Raw genomic sequence first — 19,170 nt, 5'->3', positions numbered from 1 at the left:
GCTTCTGAGCCCGCGGCTGTCTTTTCCACTCTCTCCTTTTTATATTTCATCTGTTGTTGCTGTAATTTTGGAGCAGAGGGGATACAGCAAAGCAGGAACGCACCGTGCCAGCTTGACCAAAATTAAGGTCCTTTGATGTTTACTGCTAAGGCCACTGGATGTTTCCCAGCCTAGAGATTAACCTTTGTGATTATGTAAGAACAAGACCAAACTAAACTAAACCATCGGAAACCGACTCGCGTGCATCCTGCTCAAAGCTGAAGAGTTCACAGTGCATTGGGGAAGCTGGTGCCAAACTGCTCTGAAGACAGAGGATACAGCTGCTATTTGTTTACAAATTGCAAAAACAAAACAAACCAACCCACCCAAAAAAGCCCACAAAACTTTAGGGAATTATGGAAAAGAAGGCAAAATAATTAAATTCCATTTATATAGTCATTTAGAAAGAGAACAGATAGCATGTGTAAGGTTTAAAAAGACCTATCCCTGTGCCAGATATTTAATACATCTGCATACATAAAGAAATAATGCTTGGCCCAGAGAATTACAGAGTCTTCCATTTTGCAAGAGAAAAGGCAGTGTCTGCCACACACTGGTGACTAGATTCCTGGATTGTCTTATCCAGTCATGGTCTTGAGTTTCCTTTCTGATAATTTCGTTTTCCAAAGAGTAGAAGGTCTGAAGAGAGTACTCCACAAGACAAGAGTGTACTGATAACTAAAAACAATCAGGGATGAGAATTTAGAGATGCCACCCTGTCACTGTGGACTTGTGATAATCAGTGAGGGGGATCAGAGACTGTTAGCTGTGGCATTAATGAAGGAGATGTCAAACATGTTCAGAGAAATGATAAGAAGGCCTAATTACATGGCCTGAGAGTCAAAGAAGGTTGGGACGTCATGATAAAATGCAATTTGATTGTGTCTCCTAAATAAGGCTAATAAGAAAAAAAGGAAGATGTACCTAGTGAGGTCAGGGTCTCTCTTCTGAGATTGGCTTTGAAGAGGATGCAGACAATGATGGAGGAAAAGTTATGTCCCCTAAAAGAGGCCCCTGTAACTGAGGGTGTAGTAGTTTCTGTGAGTGTGGGGGGAGAATAGAGTCCCTGAGGAGCTGAGGCCTGGGAAAATACTGAGGAAGAAACCCTTGTTTCGGATGTTATAGGCAAGAGGACGTAAGAGGGATGTTCTGGTCTCCTGCTTGGGGCAATTGATGAGATGTCAATGCTTGAAAAGTCTCCTTCAGTTCCTACTTTGCTCCAATCTTCATTCAAGGGAAGAATCTTCAGACAATAAAGGGTAGGGTCATTGGTAAAGCTGGAACAGAAAGTCCAGAAAAGGGTAGGGCTGTACAGGAGCCCAGGTGACAACCTGAGAGAACTGGCCCGTGAGCTCATGGAATCTAAGCTAGTGCCATCAGACTCATCAAGATGGAGCAAAATACTAGAAAGCCAAAGAACACACCAAGCCATTCCAACTTCCCATAAGATTCAGGAGTGGGTTTGATGGCAATCGTGGGCAAGATGTAAGAAGATACTAGTAAAGAGTTGCTTTGTTCACAGGGAGGAAAAGAAGCAGCTATCATGGCAACAAGCATGGGTTCACTTTTCTAGTTAAAGCCATTTCTTTCCTTGGCAGGTTTACCAGATGGACAGGCAGGCAATGCAGTTGATAAAGCTTCGCAGAGATAGTAGAGCTGACAGGATCTTCCATCTCCTGGTCGTGTTTCTGGCTTGGGTGCCAGACAGAGTCATTATTAGGCATGACAGCCTGAGACACAGGTGCCGTCTGCTCTGAGTCTTCCTTTCCTGCCCAGACATCTTCAGTTGTTTTAAGTGTTTCTGCACCTGGAATATTCAGTCCTGAGTACTACATACAGGAATTCATGTTCCTTTCAAGGAGAAGCACTCAGGGCTGGGTGCTGCAGGGAATGTACACCCATTCAGAAGAAACTGGACCGTCTCCTCTTTTTCTGCACTCCTCCGAAGGAAATCTCTACTCCCGGAGCCGCAGAGCAGTCCCACTGCAGGGCCGACTCACTGGGCACTTGCACTCAACCTAAGTTCCAACTTTTTTATTTTCATCAACTGCTTTCTTTTAACCTGCAAAGAATTATAGAAAAGTTAATGACTAGTTTTCTCAACTTCCCACCATCTATCCAAGAACAGCCAGTTCAAGGAAAGAGGAAGAGGGTGAGTCTGAGCTAGAGTGAGGACTCAGTATGGAGCGGTTCAAGGAGCCCTCGTGGTGCAATGATTAAAGTGCTTAGCTGTCAACTGAAAGGTGGGTGGTTCAAACCCACCAGTCTCTCCGTGGGAGAAAGATGTGGCAGTCGACTTCAGTAAAGATTATAGCCTTGAAACCCTATTGGGCAGTTCCACCCTGTCTCATAGGGTTGCTATGAGTTGGAATCAACTCGATGGCAATGGGTGTGGGGTTTGTACGGGGCACTTCTACTCTGCACACATGGGATGTCTTAGTTATATACTGCTGCTATAACAAAAATACCACAAGTGGATGGCTTTAACAAAGAGAAATTTATTCTCTCACAATTTAGGAGGCTAGAAGTCCAAAATTAGGGTGCCAGCTTTAGGGGAAGGCTTTCTCTCTCTGTTGGTTCTGTGGGATGGTCCTTGTTATCAATCTTCCCTGCTCTAGGAGCTTCTCAGCACAGTTATCTCGGGTCCAAAGGATGCACTGTGCTCCCGGCACTGCTTTCTTGGTGGTAGGAGGGCCCCCACTAGCCTAGTAAACTTCACCCAAAAGGCACTCAGCTGTCTCACTCCTTGGGCAGGCACCAGCACTGTCTTGCGCTGGTCTCCTCGTTCTGCTGCTGCTGTTTCTCTGCTGCTACAGCCATTTCTCTGATATAACAGCTCCCCTCACTTCCTTCTGAGTCCTCACCAGAACTGTCTTAGATGTCCATAATTCCATGAACGGTCTCTTCAAGGCAATCTAGGCTTTTACTGTTAGGCAATTTAAAACTCTTCCAGTCTTCACCCATTCACAGTTTCAAAACTGCTTCCACATTTTAGGTATATGTTAGAGCAGCATCCCACTCTCGGTACCAAATGTCTTAGGCTGGGTTCTCTAGAGAAGCAAAACTAGTAGAGCATATAAATATATATATATATATATAGAGAGAGAGAGATTTATATTAAGGAAATCACTCAAGCAATTGTACAAGCTGGAACTTCCCAATCCGTGGGTCAAAACAGAGGCTTCTCCTGATTCACATAGTTGCAGGGGCTAGCAAACCCAAGATTGGCAGGTCAGACTGCTCCCTCTGGATCCTGCAGCAGCTCCTGTTCGTCTGACCTCTGGTTCTTGGTACTTGAGCTGCAGCTTTTCTGCTGTCTTGCCTGCCAGTCTTGGGATTTGTCAGTCTTCGCAGCCTATGATCAGTTGACTGAGGAAGAGAAAACTTGTGCCTGGTTTACAGATGGTTCTGTGTGATATGCAGGCAACACTCAAAAGTGGACAGCAGCAGCACTACAACCCCTTTCTGGGACCTCCCTGAAGGACAGTGGTGAAGAGAACTCTTCCCAATGGGCAGAACTTTGAGTAGTGCACTTGGTTCACTTTGCTTGGAAGGGGAAATGGCCAGATATATGATTGTATACTGATTCATGGGCTGTGGCCAATGATTTGGTTTGGATGATCAGGGAATTGGAAGGAACATGATTGGAAAAATGGAGACAAGGAAGTATGGGGAAGAGGTATGTGGATGGACTTCTTTGAATGGGCCAAAGATGTGAAGATGTTTGTGTCTCATGTGAATGTTCACCAAAAGGTGACCTTGGCAGAGGGGGATTTTAACAATCAAGTGGATAAGATGACGTGTTCTGTGGAAACCAATCATCTTCTTTCTCCAGCCTCTCCTGTCATTGCCTGATGGGTTCATGAACAAAGTGGCCATGGTGACAGAGATGGAGGGTCTGCATGGGCTCAGCAACATGAACTCCCACTCACCAAGGCTAACTTGGCTACAGCCACTGCTGAGTGCTCAATCTGCCAACAGCAGAGACCTATGCTGAGTCCCCTGTATGGCACCATTCCTCAAGATGATCAGCCAGTAACCTGGTGGCAGGTTGATTACATTGGACCACTTCCACCATGGAATGGGCAAAGTTTTGTTCTTACTGGAATAGACACTTGCTCTGGATAAGGATTTGCCTTCCCTGCATGCAATGCTTCTGCCAAACTACCATCTGTGGCCTTTAGAAAGCCTTATCCATTGTCATGGTATTTAACACAACATTGCCTCAGATCAAAGGATTCACTTCACAGCAAATAAAGTGTGACAATGGGCCCATGCTTATGGAATTCACTGGTCTTACCATGTCCCTCATCATCCTGAAGCAGCTGGCTTGATAGAACGATGGAATGGCCTTCTAAAGACACAATTACAGTGTCAGCTAGGTGGCAATACCATACAGGGTTGGGGCAAAGTTCTCCAGGAGGCAGTAAATGCTCTAAACCAGCATCCAACATATGGTGCAGTTTCTTCCATAGCCAGGATTCATGGTTCAAGGAATCAGGGGATGGAAATGGGAGTGGCACCACTCACTATTATCCCTAGTGACTCATTCATAAAATTTTTGCTTCCTGACTGTGCGACCTTATGCTCTGTGGGTCTAGAGGTCTTAGTTCCAAAGGGAGGAATGCTCCCACCAGGAGACACAACACTAATTTCATTGAATTGGAAGTTAAGAATGCCACCCAGCCACTTTGGCTCCTCATGCCTCTGGGCCAACAGACAAAGAAGGGAGTTACTGTATTGGCTGGGGTGATTGATCCTGATTACCAAGGGGAAATTGATACTGATATTACATAATGATATTACATAATGGATGTAAAAAATATTATGTCTGGAATACAGGAGATCCCTTAAGAAGTCTCCTTGTACTACCATGCCCTGTGATTAAAGCCAACGGAAAAATACAGCAAACCAACCCTGAAATGACTACTAATGGCCCAGACCCTTCAGGTATGAAGGTTTGGGTCACCCCACCAGGCAAAGTACCACGACCAGCCAAGATGCTTGCAAAGAGCAAAGAATACAGAATGGATGGTGGAAGAAGGTAGTTCTAAATACCAGTTATGACCATGTGACCAGTTGCAGAAACGAGGACTGTGATTGTTAAGAGTACTCCTTCCTTGTATGTGTGCATCAAATATTTTTGTTTTCATCACTTATAAAACATAAGATATAAACGGGGCTAGTGCGTTTTCGGTTGTATGCATGTTAGTTGTATCATGTTAGGCACAAGTATGACTTTGTAATTGTCTTCATTTAAAAAGGAAGAAATGGATGAAGTAAAAGAGCTGAAGAGAAGATTTCAAAGGAAGGCTCAGGAAGACAAAATAAACTATTTTAATGACATGTGCAAAGAGCTGGAGATAGAAAATCAAAAGGGAAGAACACCCTTCGCACTTCTCAAGCTGAAAGAGCTGAAGAAAAAATTCAAGACTCGAATTGCAATAGTGAAGAATTCTACAGGCAAAATACTGAATGAAGCATCAAAAGAAGGTGGACGGAGTATAGAGTCACTATACCAAAAAGAATTGGTCGACTTTCAACCATTTCAGGAGGTAGCATATGATCAGGAACTGATGGTACTGAAGGAAGAAGTCCAAGCTGTACTGAAGGCATTGGCAAAAAACAAGGCTCCAGAAATTGACGGAATACCAATTGAGATGTTTCAACAAATGGTTGCAGCACTGCAAGTGCTCACTCGTCTATGCCAAGAAATTTGGAAGACAGCTACCTGGCCAACCAACTGGAAGAGATCCATATTTATGCCACATATATGCAGCAGTGTATAGACATCTTTCTGGTATTCTCTGCTTTCATCCAGGCTCCATCTGACATCAGCTATGATATCCCTCGTTCCATGTCCTCTTCTGAATCCAGCTTGAATTTCTGGCAGTTCCCTGTCTATATACTGCTGCAGCCACTTTTGAATGGTCTTCAGCAAAATTTACTTGTGTGGGATATTAATGATATTGTTTGATAATTTCCTTGTTCGGTTGGATCACCTTTCTTTGGAATAGAACCCAGCCTCCTATAATTGCATTTGGAGATTGCCAGGAGCCAGGTTTGACTTCTAAAGCCATTTCCTTGAGATAAATCCTTCTCTTTCACTCTCTTTCTCTCTCTCCCTCTTCCTCTCTCTCTCTCTCTCTATTCGTATGTATTTGTATACTTCAATGGTTTTGCTTTGTAGAGAACCCAGACTAAGACAAATGTGATAAGCCCCCTCTCTGAATGATTCAAAAGGTGATGAAAGAGTCCAACAAAGGACTAAATAAATCCTTCAGTCATTTTCATTTATTCACATACATTCATTGAACACTCAGGATATACACTGGGGATTCAAATTGTCGATTCCGACTCATGAGACCCCATGTGTGCCAGAGTACAACTGTACTTCACAGGGTTTTCAATGGCTGATATTTTTGGAAGCAGATCTCCAGGCTTTTCTTCTGAGGCACCTCTGGATGTACTCAAGCCTTCACCTTTTCAGTTAGCAGAGCACATTAACCTTTTGCACCACCTAGGGTCTTCAGTGATGGGTAAACAGATGTAGGCCTTGTTAGAAGTGCTGTGAAGGAAAGCTTCAAGTGCAGAGTTATGTTCTGAAAGGATCATTTAGCTGAGATAACTGGGATCTTGTAAAAATTAAACACTTACGTTCATCAAAAGCCTTCACCAAAAGAGTAAAAAGAGAACCTACAGACTGGGAAAAAAATTTTGGCTATTACAAATCCAACAAAGGTCTAATCTCTAAAATCTATAGGAAAATTCAACACCTCTACAACAAAAAGTCAAATAATCCAATCAAAATACGAGCAAAAGAAATGAACAGACACTTCACCAAAGAAGACATTCAAGCAGCTAACAGACACATGAGAAAATGCTCGTGATCACTAGCTATTAGAGAAATGCAAACCAAAACCACAGTGAGATACCGTCTCACCCCAACATTACTGGCATGAATGAAAAAAAAAAAAACAGAAAATAACAAATGTTGGAGAGGCTGCAGGGAGATTGGAACTCTTATGCACTGCTGGTGGGAATGCAAAATGGTACAACCATTTTGAAAAATGATATGGCGCTTCCTCAGAAAGCTAGAAATACAAATATCATATGATCCAGCAATCCCACTCCCAGGAATATATCCTAGAGAAATAAAAGCGGTCACACAAATAGACATATGCACACCTATGTTCATGCAGCATTGTTTACAATAGCAAAAAGATGGAAACAACTTAAATACCCATCAACAGATGAGTGGTTAAACAAACTATGGTACATATACACAACGGAGCACTACGCAATGATAAAGACCAACAATGAATCTGCGAAGTATCTCACAACAGGGATGAATCTGGAGGACATTATGCTCAGTGAAGTAAGTCAATCACAAAAGGACAAATGTTGTATGAGACCGCTACTATAAAAACTCATGAAAAGTTTTACACATAAAAAGAAACAATCTTTGATGGTTACGAGGGAGAGAAGGGGTGAAGGTAGAAAAACACTAAATAGAAAATAGATAGATGGTAACGTTGGTGAAGGGTAAGACAGTACACAATACTGGGGAAGCCAGCACAAGTTGTCCAAGGCAAGGTCATAGAAGCTCCATAAACACATCCAAATTCCCTGCGGGACTGAATTACTGGGCTAAGGGCTGTGGGGACCATGGCCTCAGGGAACATCTAGCTCTATTGACATAACATAGTTTATAAAGAAAATGTTCTACATACTACTTTGGTGAGTAGCATCTAGGGTCTTAAAAGCTTGTGAGTGGCCATCTAAAGGTATTCCACTGGTCTCACCCTGTCTGCAGCAAGGGAGAATGAAGAAAACCAAAGACACAAGGGAAAGATTAGCCCAAAGGACTAATGGACCACTACTACCACAGCCTCCACCAGACTGAGTCCAGCACAACTAGATGGTTTTTGGCTACTACCACTGACTGCTCTGACAGGGATCACAATAGAGGGTCACGGACCGAGCTGGAGAAAAATGTAGAACAAAATTCTAACTCACAAAAAAAGACCTGACTTACTGGCCTGACGGAGAAAACCTGAGAGTATGGCCCTCAGACACCCTTCTAGCTCAGTAATGAAATCACTCCAGAGGTTCACCCTTCAGCCAAAGATTAGACAGGTCCATAAAACAAAATGAGATTAAACGGGCACACTAGACCAGGGGCAAGGATGAGAAGGCAGGAAGGGACAGGAAAGCTGGTAATAGGGAACTCAAGGCTGAGAAGGGGAGAGCATTGACATGTTGTGCGTTTGGTAACCCATGTGTACTAATTGTTTAATGAGAAGCTAGTTGGTTCTGTAAGCTTTCATCTAAAGTACAATAAAAAAAAGAAGGAATCATTTAGCTGAATTGTGTGTGTAGGGGATGGAGATGTGAAAAGCAGTGCAGGAGAGGCTGCATAGGGGATGTGGCCCCTAGCTGCCCCTAGTAAGTTACAACTTGGAGATATATTTCATGACCATGAAAATATGACCTTTTAAACCAGGGTTGCTAATCAAAAGCTTGTTAATTATTCCATGATATTGATGGCAGGCGAAGCACAAACCAATTTTCTTACCAACATCATAACCAGAAACATCACCCATAACACATCTGGGAACCCATGTTGAAAATCTAGGAATTATTCTTGATTTATCCCTGACTTCACTATAGCTACCATAGCCAATCAATTTCAAAGTCCTGTAAATTCTGCTTCTAAATATTTTTCACATCTGCCCAGTTCTTTTATTCTTTACTGCTCCTACACTGGTCCATACAACCATCATCTCTCACCAGGATTATTCCAACTCCTTCTAGTTGGTCTTCCCACCCCTACTTTTCCCCTCTCCGGACCTTTGTCTTCTTCCTAAGTATCTGACTAATTTACTGCCTCACTGGACTCTAGCTTCCAGGGTCAAGGCAGTTCTGCACCATTGATTTTCAAACCTACATCCTCTCTCTGCTCAGCTTTAGCAAAAACTAATTCCAAGCACTGGACCCCCTCTGTGATACACGGGTTACACACACACATGCATACAAACACATGCACACACACACACAAGAAAACTTCTTGGATTTTCAAGAAGCATTATCATTTGGTGGGCTCTTACAAGGAGAAATTTCAAAACACATCTGCTTCTTTACTGCTGATGCTTAAAGGCTCACAGGAATAGACTTTTGTGTAAGACTTGGCTCCTACTTCTGGAGAATTATGAGGCCATTAAATTGGCTTATTGGGTATTATTTCTGTATTTCTAGCCCTGACCAGGACTGACGAGTGGATATGTACCTTAAATGAAAAATAATTAAAGAGATAATTGAACTTTTTTAAAATCTTAACCTGAATTTGAACTCAATTGCTTTTAGGTCAAAATGTAGGCGGACTCAATACGAGACATGAACCCCCTCACATTCATCTCTGAGCTTCTATTTCAAGCAATTACCTTAGCTCATGTTGGCAATCTATTTCCTTTTAGTAACAGATTAGTAATCAAAAGTCGAGGGCTTTCAATCTGCAGTTTCATTTGAAAGTTAGGAGTACGGAGTTTGTTAGCATACAGCCACTCTCTGCAAACTCACCTTAATACGGCTGTCGCTAAAACAGCTATAAATGCATTCAGGATTCAAGAAGAGCAAGCAAAATAAATAGATAAAAAAAGAAAGAACGGGAGAGGTAAAGAAGACGGACAGAACTGAGCAGCCTGAATTTCTCTCCAATTCTTGCTCACACTCTAAGAGGCTTGAACCATCCGAGGACATTGAGTTTTGAAATAGAAACTTGCAACTAAAAAACCCAAGTTTGGGGGCATTAAACATCAGCACAGACAGTCATGTCACAGGGGCACGCCAATGACGTGCCCAAATGTGGTCCTCAACAAGTGAGGACATAGGTGACCTTGGCATTACTGATCACCTGGAGTTCAGAAGCCATTGCCCGGGGCAGGCAACACTTGGCAGGGGCATGCGGAGCACCTACGAATGCCCTGGTTTTGGAGAGATGGAGGCAGTGCCTCGGATGGGACTCTGGAGAATAATGCATCTTCAGACAGGGCTCTGAGGACTGTACATGCTGTCCTCTGAACCATCGGCCCCTGGGGGCGGCTTGCCTCCGTCTCCTCCAGGCGAAGGTCCTGGAGTGCCCCTCACTATTGCCTGATCCCCACCCTGAGTTTCCCTTGGCCCCAGGCCTGCACACATGGATGTTCCCCAAAATATTTGGCATGATTCTGGAATCTGTGATGCTTTTCCCCAAGTGGACTTCTACTTCTGGGGCCAAGCCTGTGGCTGGTGTTGGCTCTGAGAAGGTGGCTCTGGGCCAGGTAAACCTGGGGGAGAGACTGGGCTCCAAAGCTCTCTGCTGGTCAACCACGGCCGGGTTGCCTCTCCTCTCTGGTCCTCTGTCTCCTTGCCTGTGCAGTGGGTGGAGTGGAAGCACACACAGCCCAGGGTCCTTGAGGACGGCAGGGTGTACTGACCATGCATCCCACGGTCCAGAATCAGGCACGCAAGCACTCACACACTGGTGGGTGCACCCTCCTTGCTTTGGAGGAACTGGTGCTCAGGTAGAGTCTGACTCCAGCACCGCTGTCACCTGCCTTGTGCCCCTGAGAGATCCTCGAACTCTCGCAGCTCAGCTGTCTCTGGTGAAGTGGGGTTCACCCTCCAACCTAGCTCACAGAGCTGTCGCGAGGATGTGTGGTAGTCCATCCCGCGGGCACACCACGAGAGCTCAGTCTGTGAGTGGTCGCCTCATTAACCCTGTTGACAACACCCTCCTCAGAGGCACGCTGTCTTATATCCCGGTTTCCCAGGCTCTTCACAGCTGATTGCCGAAGGAGCCAACTGAACCCAAACAATAGAGACCTCCTTAGACCACGGATAGTATCTTGAATATTATTCAAACTAATACTGGTTTGGGCAGGGTAAATGTGTTGTTATTAATATTGGAAACTACAGGCTGCTTCAGGCTTGAGAACTAAGAGGGAAAAGAAGGGCAGGAGGTCTTTCAGCAGAGTCACACCGGACCAAACATTCCTTTGGGTGCAAATAATGAATTCCTGCAGGGAAAATGAGGCCCCTTTCTCCATATTGCATTTAGCCAGCTCCTTTTTTCTTAAGTAATACTATTCCAGAAATCACCAGAAGGCATAGAGGAAACCCACCTATTTACACCAGTTCAGTCTTCCCGAATTGCTTCAGAGTCCTATCTTTATGCTCATGTGTCTGACCAAAAAAAAAAAAAAACTAAACCATTGCCGTCGAGTCAATTCCGACTCATACTGACCCTATAGGACAGAGTAGAACTGCCCCATAGAGTTTCCAAGGAGCGCCTGGTGGATTCGAACTGCCAACCTTTTGGTTAGCAGCCTGAGCTCTTAACTGCTATGCCACCAGGATTTCCCTTATGTGTCTAGGAGTATGTAATTCTTTATGAAGTGTAGAAATGAGGAACCATTTTAGTTAATGGCTCAGAAATTTCAAATATATTGATTTTGAATTAGTACTAGGAGTAAATACTGAATTACTCTCCCCCAGACATATTTATAAAATAAATCTAGATGAGTCCAGATTGGATAACCCCTTTCAGATAATTGTCTTGGTACGTGTCCCCACTCTTGTGCTTAATCAAAATGTATGACCCTAAAAGGCAAAGAGAGAAACAAATGTCTTCAAACACGGTTTTAAGTGTCTCGAAGCCTGAGGGTATTTACTATTTTTCTCAGTAACCATGCTTTTCCTGTTTCCCATTTCCTATTTTCCAAATCAATAGAAAGTTATTGAATATGACTTGGGGGTTTGCAGAAAACTAATTGAAATAATGTTTTATGTAACGGCAACATTTTGGAAAGGCAGTAATGATAAAAAATCATGGACAAAAGACCATGCCTCACAACTTCTTGATACATCCTGGCCTGCTATTTCTAAATTGTTAATCAAAGCTGATGACTTACTGCTTATGGGGAGATAGAATAAATCTTTATATCCCAAAAGCTTTTTAAATTATTCACTGTGCTTACTGCTTCGTTTCTGAAGGGAGATTATCCCTTTTAATTGGAAATCTTCTATTATTTGTGTCAGAAATATTTGAAAGAACAAGTTGAGGCTCAACCAGTATTAATAGCCCCGCTGCCAGGGAACATAATGAAAGATGAGATTGCATGAAAGCTATTCATCGCAAGGCATACTAACCCAGGCGTTTTCATTAATCATGCCCCAAACCTTCAGCCCACATGGCCCAGGTCCCTTTTGTATTTTATCAAGTGTTTCGTAATTTCAGCCTTTCTCTTATTTAAGGCAACACTATTGTTTCTTCTGCTGTATCACCCTGAAGATTAGGTTATTATGTAAGCTCCAACAGCATGCACACGTGCACACACATTCACACATGTGTGCACGCACACCTGGCACCCCTACCGCAGGATGAACGATGGATCCTTCTCCTGAGGTCTGGCTTCTAGAAGTCAAACCTGGCTCCTGGCAATGGCCAAACACAATTATAGGAGCTTGGTGTTCCTTGGAAATCCTGGTGGCATAGTGGTTAAGAGCTACAGCTGCTAACCAAAAGGTTGGCAGTTTGAATCCAACACGGCTCCTTGGAAACCCTATAGGGTGGTTCTACTGTCCTATAGGGTCTCTATAAGTTAGAATCAGCTCTACAGCAGTGGGTTTGGTTTGGTTTGGTTTTTTGGTTTGGTCTCCTTTAACCAGTAGAGACAAAGAAGACAGCCCAGACTTCCGCAGGGCTGATGCTAAATGCCGTGTTTGGTTTGGTGCTGTGTCTTATTGCTACTAATAATATCCCACAGTCCCTGAGAAGGCTTTTGTCTTAAATAACTTGATGATAATCTTGGACCTCACCTGTAATTTATTGCTAGCATAACACCTAACATGCCTGACAGGGCTCCCAGAGATTTGGAGCAATGAAAGATATTCAAAAGTAACTCCAGAACACACAGAAATTAGAGAGAGTCTTCAAAGAATCACAGAAATGGGTCCAGAGAACAAGCTGGCCCAGAAAATTGGGGAAGTCGGCATCTGCTGGAGCCTGAGACCTGGTCCTGACCCTGGCTCAGCGCTCACTGCTTGTGGACTTTGGCTGTTTCGTTCCCTCTGCCAGCCTCAGGCGTCTCGTCGGTACAATGGGTAACTGAGCGTAGCCCTTGTAGGGCTGTTGCGGTAAATAAATGAAGTAATTTGTGTACGGGCTCAGCGAGGCACCTGACGCGGTGTTCAGCTAACAGTAGCTGCTGGTGTTATGCAACTTCCAAACGCAGATGAAAGAAACCAGAATTTTTGTTTTTTAAATTAGCTAACATCTGTATAGCAACACTATTGTTTGCAAGGCAGCTTTCTGCGAAGTGCCCACTTTCCCCAGCACTAACTTCCATTGAAAATTAGTCGTGGATTTCCACCATGCGGTGGGAAAAAAAGAGAATTCTCCCAATATGTCCACATGATATCTTGGGGCCAGCCAGTGTCCTTGGCTTGCTGTGCCCACAGGTCCATACCTGGCCTGTCCCCTCAGAGCTCCAGCCCCTGTCAGAGACCCCTCATCCTTGCAGGCCTAAGGCCCCTCACTGCCTTCTCTGGGGTCCTGGGCTCCAAGACTCCTGCAGACAGATTGTCAGCCGAGAGGGATGGATGGGTCTTTCCTCCAGACCCGGCTGTGGGCACTAGTATGTGGGGGACGCAGACACACACGTTCTCGGCCAGCTCCTCCCAGAAATAACGTCAGGGGAGGCTGCATGAGATGGGCCCCTGGCCAACAAGCAGAGACTGACAGACGGAAGGCTCAGTTGTGTCTTCTGTGAAACTGCTCCGGAGGATTGTCCACCAAACAGCGCACACCTTACAGGGGACTTTAGCATGAGAAAACATGAGATTTCAGGTGATGTAGTATTTTTCCTTGGAGTAGATAAGAAGAGTGACTCCCTTTGAGTCATGGAAGTTGGGATGCTGCGCTATAAATTTACTGTATTTTTACGCAAATGACACGATCCTTCTATGTTTGTTTGCAAACAGCTCCCTCTCCACCCCAGGTATTTTTGTAAGCATGCTATGCTAATTTTTTGACAGCAAAGTACAAAAAAATTAGCATAGCGTTTATGAAAATACCTTGCAAGGGGCGGGCACAGTTGGCAAACAAATGTAGAAGGTGGGCTCACTTTATATGTGTAAAAATAGGGTAATGTTTGAATGTAGGAACCTTAGGGGCATATTTTGATTTAATTATCACACCCTTTCCACTTACTGCAATAACCTTATTTTAAGAAATCATCATATATGTATGCATATTATATATATAGTTATATATATAGAGATTTGTGTGTGTCTTTTTCTATTTTCAACAGTTTTTTGAGATATATTTGCATCATACCATAAAATTCACCCACTTCGAGTGTATAATCCAGTAACTTTTAGTATATTCAAAGAGTTGAGCATCCTTCACCAAATTCAATTTTAGAAAATTTTATTACCCTGGAAAGAAATCCCATACTCCTTAGCCGTCATCCACCAATCCCTCCTCCGCCCTAAGCCCTAGGTAATCAATACTTTCTGTCTCTGTGGATTTGTCTGTTCTGGGCATTTCTTATAAATGGAATTACACAATATGTGGTCTTTTTGACTAGCGTTTCACTTATAAGGTTTCTAAGGTTCAACCATGTTGTAGCATGAATCAGTACTTAATTCCTTATCAAGGCTAAATAATATTCCATTGCATGGGTATGCCATGTTCTGCTTATCCATTCAGCAGTTGATGTATGTGATGGTTAAGATTGTACGTCAACTTGGCTAAGCCATGGTTCTCAGTGTTTTGGCAGTTGTATAAAGTTGTGATCACTTCCCTGCTGATTTGATATGTGATCACCACCATGATGGAATCTGTTGAGTGGTATTGGTATGGGCGGGCCAGTGGTGGCTCACTGCCCCCTCAGCCTTCATCTCTCTGCCCTCTGCCATCTACTTCCTTCCTGCTTGCCTTGCCAAGGTTTTTGGCTTGTTCCAGACCCAGCAGCTGCCTCTTGTCATCTCACCCCTGGTTCTTAGGGCTTGAGCTAGCAGCTTACCTGTTGATTGTGGGATTCATCATTCTTCATAGCCTGTGAGCAGAGCCCTGCTCTCCAACCTGCCGATCTGGGGCTCGCCAGCTTCTGTGGCTGCGTGAATTGGGAGAAGCCTCTACCATGATCCACAGACCTGGGACATTCTAGCCTCTACAATCTCTTGAGCTGTTTCCTTGATATAAATCTCTCTCCATATATATTTATATGCTTTACTGGTTTTGCTTCTCTAGAGAACCCAGCCTAAGACAATTGACATTTGTGGTGTTTCCACTTTTGACTACTACAAATAAGGCTGCTATAAAAATACATGTGCAAGTTTTTGTGGTGTGGACATGTGTTTTCACTTCTCTTGGGTATATGCGTAAGAGTGGAATTGATGGATTACATGGTAATTCTATGTTTAACCACTGGAGGAACAGCCAGATTGTTTTCCAAAATAGCTGTATCGTTTCACATTTCCATCAGCAATGTATGAGAGTTCTAACTTCTCCACATTCTCACCAACACTTGTTATTGTCTATCTTTTGTTTGTAGCCATCCTAGTGTGAAGTGACATCTCATTGTGGTTTTGATTTGCATTTCCCTGATGACTAATGATGCTGAGCATCTTTCATATGTTTATTAGCCATCTGCAGATCTTCTTTGGAGAAATGCCTCTTCCTCCCTTTTGCCCATTTTTTAATTGGGTTATATGACTTTTTATTATTGAGTTGTAAAAGTTCTTTATATATTCTAGACGCAAGTCCCTTATCAGATACGTAATTTGCAAAAATTTTCTCCTATCGGTGGGGTCTTTTCTTGATATTGTCCTTTGAAGCACAAAAGGTTTAATTTTGATGTCTAGGTTATCGGTTTTTTTCTTCTGCATGTGTTTTTGGTGTCATAGCTAAGAAACCATTGACTAACACAAGCTTTCAGTGGTTTATGCCTATGTTTTCTTCTGAGAATTTTATAGTTTTAGTTCTAGAATTTAGGTCTTTAATTCATTTTGAGTTAGTTTTTGTATGTGGCGTGAGGTAATGGTCCAACTTCATTCTTTTGCATGTATATATCCAGTTGTGCCAGAACCATTTGTTGAAAAGACTATTTTTTCCCCACTTTATTGACTGGCACCCTTGTCAAAAATCAATTTTAGGGTTTATTTCCGGGCATTCAGTCCTACCCTATTGGTCTGTATGTTTATTCTTATGCCAGTACCACACTGTCTTGATTCCTGTAGGTTTGTAGTAAGTTTTAAAGCTGGAAAGTGTGAGTCCTCCAGTTTTCTTTGTCTTTTTTGACTTTTTGGGGTCCTTTGCAATTCTGTATGAATCTTAGAATCAGCTTGTCAGTTTCTGCAAAGAAGTCAGATTTTGATAGGGATTGTGTTGAATCTGTGGATCAGTTTCAGGAATATTGCCACATTAACAACATTCTTTCTGTTCATAAACATAAGATGTCTTTCCATTTATTTAGTCTTTCATTTCTTTCCACAATGTCTTGTAGTTTTCAGAAAATGCGTGTTTGCACTTTCTTTGTTAAATTTATTCTTAATTATTATTTTGATGCTATTGTAAATGGAACTATTTTCTTGATTTCATTTTTGATTTGTCCATTGCTACTGTAGGAACATATAACTGAATTTTGTATATTGATCTTGTGTCCTGCAACATTGCTGAACTAATTTTTTAGTTATAGCAGTTTTTTAGAGGATTCTTATTATTATACACAAGCTTCTTATATATACAAGATCAGATCATCTGCAAATGGAGAGGGTTTTACTTCTTCCTTTTCAATCTGGATGACTTTTATTAAATTTTCTGGGTGAATTGCCCTGGCTAACATCTCCAGTACAATGTTGAATAGAAGTGGTGAGGGCAGGCATCCTTTTCCTATTCTTGATTTTAAGGGAATGCATTCAGTCTTTCAACATTGAGTAGGATACCAGCTTTGGGTTTTTTGCAGATGCCCTTTATCAGATTGAGGTATATATTTCTTTTTCTAGTCCATTGAGCATTTTTTTGGTAGTTGGCTGGATGTAAATTAAGAATAAATACCAAGACTGAGCGGCATCAGCAGCCTTTTAGGAATCACTACTATGAAACACAGGAATCACATCAACTACATCTGTGGAAAGAGACAATGGAAAAGCTCAACCTCATCAGTCAGAACAAGGCCAGGGGCTGACTATGAAACAGACCATCAACTGCTCATATGCAAGTTCAAGTTGAAGCTGAAGAAAATTAGAACAAGACTCTGAGAGCCAAAGTACGACCTTGAACATATTCCATCTGAATTTAGAGACCATGTCAAGAATAGATTTGACAGCTTGAACACTAATGACCGAAGACCAGATGAGTTGTGGAGTGACATCAAAGACATCATACCTGAAGAAAGTAAGAGATAATTAAAAAGACAGGAAAGAAAGAAAAGACTAAAATGGATGTCCGAAGAGACTCTGAAACTCGCTTTTGAATGTTAAAGGGAAAGGAAGAAATGATGAAGTAAAAGAGCTGAACAGAAGATTTCAAAATGTCACTTGAGAAGAAAAAGTAAACTATTATAGTCACATGTGTAAAGATCTCGAGATAGAAATCCAAAAGGGAAGAACACAGTTGGCATTTCTCAAGCTGAAAGAACTGAAGAAAAAATTCAAGACTTAAGTTGCAATAGTGAAGGATTCTACAGGGAAAATATTAAATGACACAGGAAGCATCACAAGAAGATGGAAGGAATACACAGAGTCACTATACCAAAAAGAGTTGGTCAACGTTCAACCATTTCAGGAGGTAGCACATGATCAGGAACTGATGGTACTGAAGGAAGAAGTCCAAGCTGAACTGAAGACCTTGGCAAAAAACAAGGCTCCAGGAATTGTTGGAATACCAATTGAGCTGTTTCAACACATGGATGCAGTGCTGGAAGTGCTCACTCACCTATGCCAAGAAATTTGGAAGACAGCTACCTGGCCAACCAACTGGAGGAGACCCATATTTATGCCTATTTTCAAGAAAGGTGATCCAACAGAATGTGGAAATTATTGAACAATATCATCATTATCATACGAAAGTACAATTTTGCTGAAGATCATTCAAAAGTGGCTGCAACAGTACTTCGATAGGGAACTGCCAGAAATTCAAGTCAGATTTAGAAGAGGACGTGGAACCAGGGATATCATTGCTGATGTCAGATGGATCCTGGCTGATAGGAGAGAATACAAGAAAGATGTTTACCTATGTTTTATTGAATATGCTAAGGCATCTAACTGTGTGGATCATAACAAATTATGGATAACATTGCAAAGAATGAGAATTCCAGAACACTTAATTGTGATTATGAGGAACCTGTGCATAGATCAAGAGGCAGTCGTTCAAACAGAACAGGGGGATACTACGTGGTTTAAAGTCAGGAAAGGTGTCCATCAGGGTTGTATCCTTTCACCATATCTATTCAATCTGTATGCTGAGCAAATAATCCGAGAAGCTGGATTATATGAAGAAGAACAGGGCCAAGATTGGGGGAAGACTCATTAACAACCTGTGTTATGCAGATGACACAACCTTGCCTGCTGAAAGCGAAGACGACTTGAAGCACTTACTGATGAAGATCAAAGATCACAGCCTTCAGTACGGACTACACCTCAACATAAAGAAAACAAAAATCCTCACAAATAGACCAAAAAGCAACATCATGATAAATGGACAAAAGATTGAAGTTGTCAAGTATTTCATTTTACTTGGATCCACAATCAATACCCATGGAAGCAGCCGTCAAGAAATCAAAAGACACATTGCATTGGGCAAATCTGCTGCAGAAGACCTCTTAAAAGTGTTGAAAAGGAAAGATGTCACCTTGAAGACTGACCCAGGCCATGGCGTTTTCAATTGCCTCATATGCATCTGAAAGCTGGACAATGAATAAAGAAGACAGAAAAAGAATTGACACTTTGAACTGCAGTGTTGGTGAAGAATATTAAATATGCCATGGACTGCCAAAAGAATGAACAAATCTGTCTTGGAAGAAGTACAACCAGCATGTTCCTTGGAAGCAAGGATGGTGAGACTATGTCTCACATACTTTGGACATG

The sequence above is a fragment of the Trichechus manatus genome, unplaced genomic scaffold, assembly GCF_000243295.1.
Source record: "Trichechus manatus latirostris isolate Lorelei unplaced genomic scaffold, TriManLat1.0 scaffold00031, whole genome shotgun sequence".
NCBI classification, from domain to species: domain Eukaryota; kingdom Metazoa; phylum Chordata; class Mammalia; order Sirenia; family Trichechidae; genus Trichechus; species Trichechus manatus.
The sequence above is the reverse complement of the archived record's forward strand: the minus strand, read 5'-3'. Positions refer to the sequence as shown.